We start from the raw sequence: 6,947 nt of genomic DNA on the forward strand, positions 1-6,947 counted from the left end.
TGGAGGAAAGAGAGAGATCTACAGAGTCCTCCATGAATATTCAGCAGACAACTGATTAGCATGTCCCTTTGAAAAAGACACATAGACCAATGGAATAGAATAGAGAACCTAGAACTGGGCCCACAAATGTACGGCCAATTAATCTTTGACAAAGCAGGAAAGAGTGTCCGATGGAAAAAAGACTGCCTCTTTAGCAGGTGGTGCTGGAAAAACTGGACAGCAACATGCAAAAGAATGAAACTAGACTATTTTCTTACACCATACACAAAAATAAACTCAAAATGGCTGAAGGACCTGAATGTGAGACAGGAAACCATCAAAACCCTCAAGGAGAAAGTAGGAAACAACCTCCTTGGCCTCAGCCGCAGCAATTTCCTACTCAACTTATCCCTAAAGGCAAGGGAAATGAAAGCAAAAATGAACTATTGGGACTTCATCAAGATCAAAAGCTTCTGCACTGCAAAGGAAACAGTCAAGAAAACTAATAGGCAATGGACAGAATGGGAAAAGATAGTTGCAAATGACATATAAGATAAAGGGCTAGTTGCCCAAATTTACAAGAAACTGACTGAACTCTACACCCAAAAACCAAAAAGCCCAGTGACGAAATGGGCAGAAGACATAAACAGACACTTCTCCAAAGAGGACATCCAGATGGCCTACAGGCACATGAAACGATGCTCAGCGTCACTCATGATCAGGGAAATTAAAAATCAAAACCATACTGAGATATCACCTCCCGCCAGTCAGAGTGGCTAAAATGAACAAATCAAGAGACCATAGATGCTGGTGAGGATGTGAAGAAACGGGCACCCTCTTATACTAGTGGTGGGAATGTAAACTGGTGCAGCCGCTCTGGAAAACAGTGTGGAGGTCCTCAAAAAACTATCTTATGACCCAGCAATAGCACTGCTAGGGATTTATCCAAGGGATTCAGAAGTGCTGATGCATAGGGGCACATGTACCCCAATGTTCATAGCAGCAATGTCAACAATAGCCAAATCATGGAAAGAGCCAAAATGTCCATCACCTGATAAAAAGATCAAGAATATGTGTTTTATCTATACAATGGAGTATTACATGGCAATGAGAAAGAATAAAATCTGGCCATTTGTAGGAAAGTGGATGGACCTCAAGGGTGTCATGCTAAGCGAAATAAGTCAGGTGGAGAAGGAAAGATACCATATGTTTGCACTCATAGGTCTAACAGGAGAACAGGAGAAACCTAATAGAGGACCATGGGAGGGGAAGAGGGGAAGAGAGTTGGGGCGAGAGAGGGATGCAAAACTTGAGAGACTCTTGAATACTGAAAATGAACCAAGGGTTGAAGGGGGAGGGGGAGGGGGGAAAGAGGTAGTGGTAATGGAGGAGGGCACTTGTGGGGAAGAGCACTGGGTGTTATATGGAAACCAATTTGACAGTAAACTATTAAAAAAAATGTAAGAATTACCTGAAGAAAAAAAATAAAAGTTAGAAGTAATGGTGCACAGATCTCACAAATATCTACTCTTTCTACTAGGAATGCCCTATGATTCATAGAACAGTGTATAGAATGAACAGAATGGTCTTGCCTCAAGGTTGGATATAATTAGCCCTAGACTGAGCACAGTTCTGATAATGACTTAAAAAAGTATCTAAAACATCTAAACATCTAAATCCTAACAGCAAGGCATGAAAGGATCAAACTGTTTCCTAGCAACTTAAGTACCTACTGGAAAAAAGATCTCAACTATATTTATAGAGACACAAAAACATCTAGCGCTTAACAAGGTAAATTAAAAACAAAAAAAGTCATATCCCTCCAAAATCTACCAGGCATTCAAGGAAGCAGGAAAATATAAATGACAGAGAAATGCAGAGAAAAGTAATCAATGGACTCTGACTCACACTTGACACAGTTGTTAAAATTATCAAAGACATTAAATGTTATTATAACTGCTTTCTATACTTTCAATTGTTTACATAGAGTCAGAATGATATAAAACAGATTAAACTCATTAGATAAAACCTAGAAGGTCTGAAACAAAGCATGAACTAGCTTCTCTTGATAGCAGATTAGATGTTTATAGATGAAAGCTTAGTGAAGTTCAACATATATCAAGGTAAAACAGAGAAAAAAAAGGTTAAAATAAAAAAGAATAAAGCATCATCAGTCAATAGTGGGATACGTTCAAAGACATTAGTTGAGGTATAATTAGTGTCTTAAAGAGATCTAGGAGGGATGGAGGTAAACAAGAAAAATAATCTGAAAACAAATATTTGCAAATTTAATGAAAAAATATAAACTCACATACCTAATAGTTCAATTAAACCCAAACCCAATATTAATGAGAAGAAAATTACTAAAATAAATAAATAATAAATAGAAAATAAATTACTGAAATAAATTACCAAAACAGAATGTAAGGAGGGAGGGGTCAATATGGAAGAGCAACATGGAATTTCTTTGTTTCTCTTCTGCATGAAATGCAGCTAGATCAGCATAAAATAATTTTGCACACCTAGAAAATTGATCTGAAGATTCACACTACAATCTGCATAACTTGAGCCAGAGAACTCAGCAGGTATGCTGAGAGGAAAAGTGAACTGGAGGAGAGAAACCGTGAAGGGTTGGGAGCTGTTTTTGTGGCAAGAGGACAGAGAGAGGAGGGAGAGTACAGGAAAATCAATCCCATGCAAAAGTAGCTGGAGACAAAGGAGAGTAGAAACACTTAAATGACTGAACAAGAATGGGGGAAAGGAGAAAGAAGAGGGCTTCAATACCCTTTATATTAGGGTTTATTAAGTCTCTATAAACAGGGGAAGGTAGTGTCAGAAATTTGAGAGTTCAATACCTGGTGGTGCTCTGGTGGCAAGGGTGAATCCCTTTGAGGGATTCGAGGGGTATGAGGGGTTCGAGGGGTCCGTGGATCACACAAAGAAGTGGTTCATCTGATGGGAGGACATTTGGTAGAGGCTGTGAGACCTCCCTGCAGGGAAAGGTCTCAGGGGATCCTAAAGAACAGCCACATTGGCTGGCACTGGAACAAAAATGCTAAGGTGCAATAAAACTTGATGCCTATTGTGTGTTGTGGTTTACCATAATCCCTGAATGGCTGCCACCACTTGATTGCACTAACTTATTCTGGGGCAAGCTGGCACTCAGACACAGTCTCTAAGCCTCTGCAGCGGAACACTCTCACAAACATTCTCGAGAGCAAGACACATGGAGCCATTGCTCAGGAAGACCTTCCTCCAGATAGTAGGAGTGATCCAAGCCTCAGGGCCCTCAGAAGGGAGGAGTTAGGAAACGCAGACCCATCTGAGATAAAATTTGGGAGGGAGGCGCCATCTGGCAAGCTGATGGCCTGGACATGACAGTGTAGAAGCAGGGAGTGGGAAGCCAGAGACAAAGGAGGTGTGCTTGATTGCTGGTTGGTGAGAGGGCAGAGTTCTAGAGACAGGGAATCTGGGTGACAACATTTTCACCTCTCCCATGAATGTACATAGATGTGTGCTCATGACACACCAACACACCCCAGTAACCCTAACAGTGCCACCTAGTGGAGAATGGAGCCATTACACCAAGATCCAACCCACTGCACCAACCAAATCCCTAGAAGACCACCACAAGTCTGTCCACCTTCATAGTGTATGGATTACAAAGTGCTACATAGTTTGACTTCTAGGAGAAACCGGATGTAATTTCATTCTGTTCACTAGTCCATAAATTAGATTCTGTTTTCTTTTTCTTTTCCTTATTCTGGGATACAGAAAGAAAATTATTTGTATTTTCCATTATTATATAAAATTGTTTTTAAAATTTTAGCATATTTTTAATCTTTTGTAAATTTATGTTTATTCTATTTTAGCATCTTCATCTCATGTATTCTTTTTTACTGTATACAGTTTTTAAAATTTTTCTTACCTTTTTTTCCTTTTTCTTTTCTTTCCCTTTCTTTCTCTATTCTATCAAGCTTCTTTCAACAGCCAGACCAAAACATACCTAGTATCTAGCTTCCTTTTTGGAGTTTTTTATGTCATTTTTAATCTTTGATTTTTAATTTTATTCTTTTTCTTCCCCCAAAATGACAAAATGAAGAAATTCACCCCAAAATAAACAGCATAAAGAAATGACAGCCAGAGACTTAAACCACATAGATAAAAAATAAGATGTCTGAGTTGCAATTTAGAATCATAATAATAAGAATACTAGCTGGGTGTGTAAAAAGCATAGAATGCCTCTCTGCAAAGATAAAATAAGTAAAATCTAATCAGGAAGACATTAAAAACATTATAACTGAGATGCACTCTCAAATGGCTGTCAAAGCGGAAAAATGGAGGAAGCAGAGCAGCGAATCAGTGACATAAAAGACAAAATTATGGAGAATAATGAAGCAGAATTAAAGAGGGAAACTAAGGCAGAAGAACATGACATAAGAATTAGAGAACTCAGTGATTCACTAAAAAGGAATGGACAGATCATTTAAACAGAAAGTCAACAAGGAAATAATGACTGAATAACACATTGGACTGGATAGACTTAACAGATATTTTAAGAAAATTTCATCCTAAAGCAATAGAATGCACATTCTTCTCCTGTACATGTGGAACATAGTCTAGCATAGATCACATACTGGGACACAAATCAACCCTTAACAAGTACAAAAAAATCAAGATCATACCATGCATATTTTCAGACCACAATATTATGAAACTCTAAATCAATCGTAAAAATTTTGGAAAAACAATGAATACTTGGAGATGAAAGAAATCCTACTAAAGAATGAATGGTTAACCAAGAAATTAAAGAGGAAATTAAAAAAATATAGGGAAGCCAATGAAAATGAAAAGCCCAATGAAAAGCCCAAAACCTTTGGGAAACAGCAAAGGCAATCTTAAGAGGGAAGTAAATAGCAATCCAGACCTTCCTAAAGAAGGAAGAAAATTCTCAGATACACAACCTAAACTTATACCTTAAAAAGCTGGAAAAAGAACAGCAAATAAAACCCCAAACCAGCAGACGGGAAATAATAAAGTTTAGAGCAGAAGTCAATGCTATTGAAATTAAAAAACAAAACAAAACAAAAAACAGCATCACAGATCAAAGAAACCAGGAGCTGGTCTTTGAACGAATTAAGAAAATTTATAAACCCTTAACCAGTTTGATCAAAAAGAAAAACAAAAGGACCCAAATAAATAAAATTAAGAATGAAAGAGAAGAGTTCACAGCCAACACTGCAGAAATACAGTCGGGGGCAAATAAGAGAATATTATGAGCAATTATATGCCAATAAATTGGGAAATCTGGAAGAAATGCACAAATTCCTAGAAACATATGAACTACCAAAACTGAAAAAGGAAGAAAGAGAAAAAATATTTTAATGTTTTATTTATTTTTGAGACAAAGAGACAAAGCATGAGTGGGGGAGGAGCAGAGAGAGAGAGAGAAACAGAATCAGAAGTAGGCTCCAGGCCCTGAGCTGTCAGCTAAAAGCTGGACAAAGGGCTTGAACCTGTAAACCATAAGATCATGACCTGAGCCAAAGTCTGACTCCCAACTGATTAAGCCACCCCCAGGCCCCCCAGGAAATAGAAAATTTGAATAGACCCATAATCAGTAAAGAAAATGAATTAGTAATCAAGAATCTCCAAAAAACAGGAGTTCAGGTCTGCATAGCTTTCCAGGGAAATTTGATCAAACACTTAAAGAAGATTTAACACTTATTATTTTGAAGCTGTTCCAAAAAAGGAAGGAAAATTTCTAAACTCATTCTATAAGGCCAGCATTACTTTGATTCCAAAAGCAGGACCGTAATATAAAGGAGAACTGTAGATGAATTTCCTTCACTAACATGGATACAAATTTCTCAACAAGATACTAGCCAACTGTATCCAACAATACATTAAAAGAATTATTCACCCTGATCAAGTGGGATCTATACCTGGGGTGCAAGACTGGTTCAATATCTGCAAATCAATCAGTGTCATAAATCATTAATAAAAGAAAGGACATGAACCACATGATCTTCTTAGTAGATGCAGAGAAAGCATTAGACAAAATATAGTATCCTTTCTGGATAAAAACCCTCAAGAAAGTAGAAATAGAAGGATATGATACCTCAAGATCATAAAATCCATATGGGAGAGACCCACTGATATTATAACCCTCAATGGGGGAAACTGAGAGTTCTTCCCCTAAGGTCAGGAACATGACAGGTATGTCAACTCTCATCACTGTTATTAAGCCTACCTATAGAAGTCCTAGCCTCAGCAATAAGACAACACAAAGTAATAAATGACATTCAAATTGTCAAGGAGGAAGTCAAACTTTCACTCTTTGCAGATGACATGATACTCTTTATGGAAAACCCAAAAGTTTCCACCAAAATACTGCTAGAACTGATCCATGAATTCAGCAAAGTTGCAGCATATAAAATCAAGTATAGAAAGGTTGCCTTTCTATATACCAATAATAAAGCAGCAAAAAGAGAAATCAAGAAATCAATCCCATTTAGACTTGCACCAAAACTCATAAAATATGTAAGAATAGACCTAACCAAAGAAGTGAAAAATCTATACACTGCAAACTATAGAAAGCTTATGAAAGAAATTGAAGAAGACACAAACACACACACACACAGGAAAAATATCCAATGCTCATGGAAATGAAGAACAAATATTGCTAAAATGTTGATATTACCCAAAGCAATCTACATATGCAATGCAATTCCTATCAAAATAACACCAGCATTCCTCACAGAGCTAGTTAAAATAATCCTAAAATTTGTATGGAACTAGAAAAGACCATAAGTAGCCAGAGCAATCCTGAAAAAGAAAACCAAAGCTGGAGTCATCACAATTCTGGACTTTAAGATATATTACAAAGCTGTAATTCAAGACAGTATGGTATTGGCAAAAAAACTAACACATAGATCAATGGAACAGAATAGAGAACCCAGAAATGG

The sequence above is a fragment of the Suricata suricatta genome, chromosome 3 (genome assembly GCF_006229205.1).
Source record: "Suricata suricatta isolate VVHF042 chromosome 3, meerkat_22Aug2017_6uvM2_HiC, whole genome shotgun sequence".
NCBI classification, from domain to species: Eukaryota; Metazoa; Chordata; class Mammalia; order Carnivora; family Herpestidae; genus Suricata; species Suricata suricatta.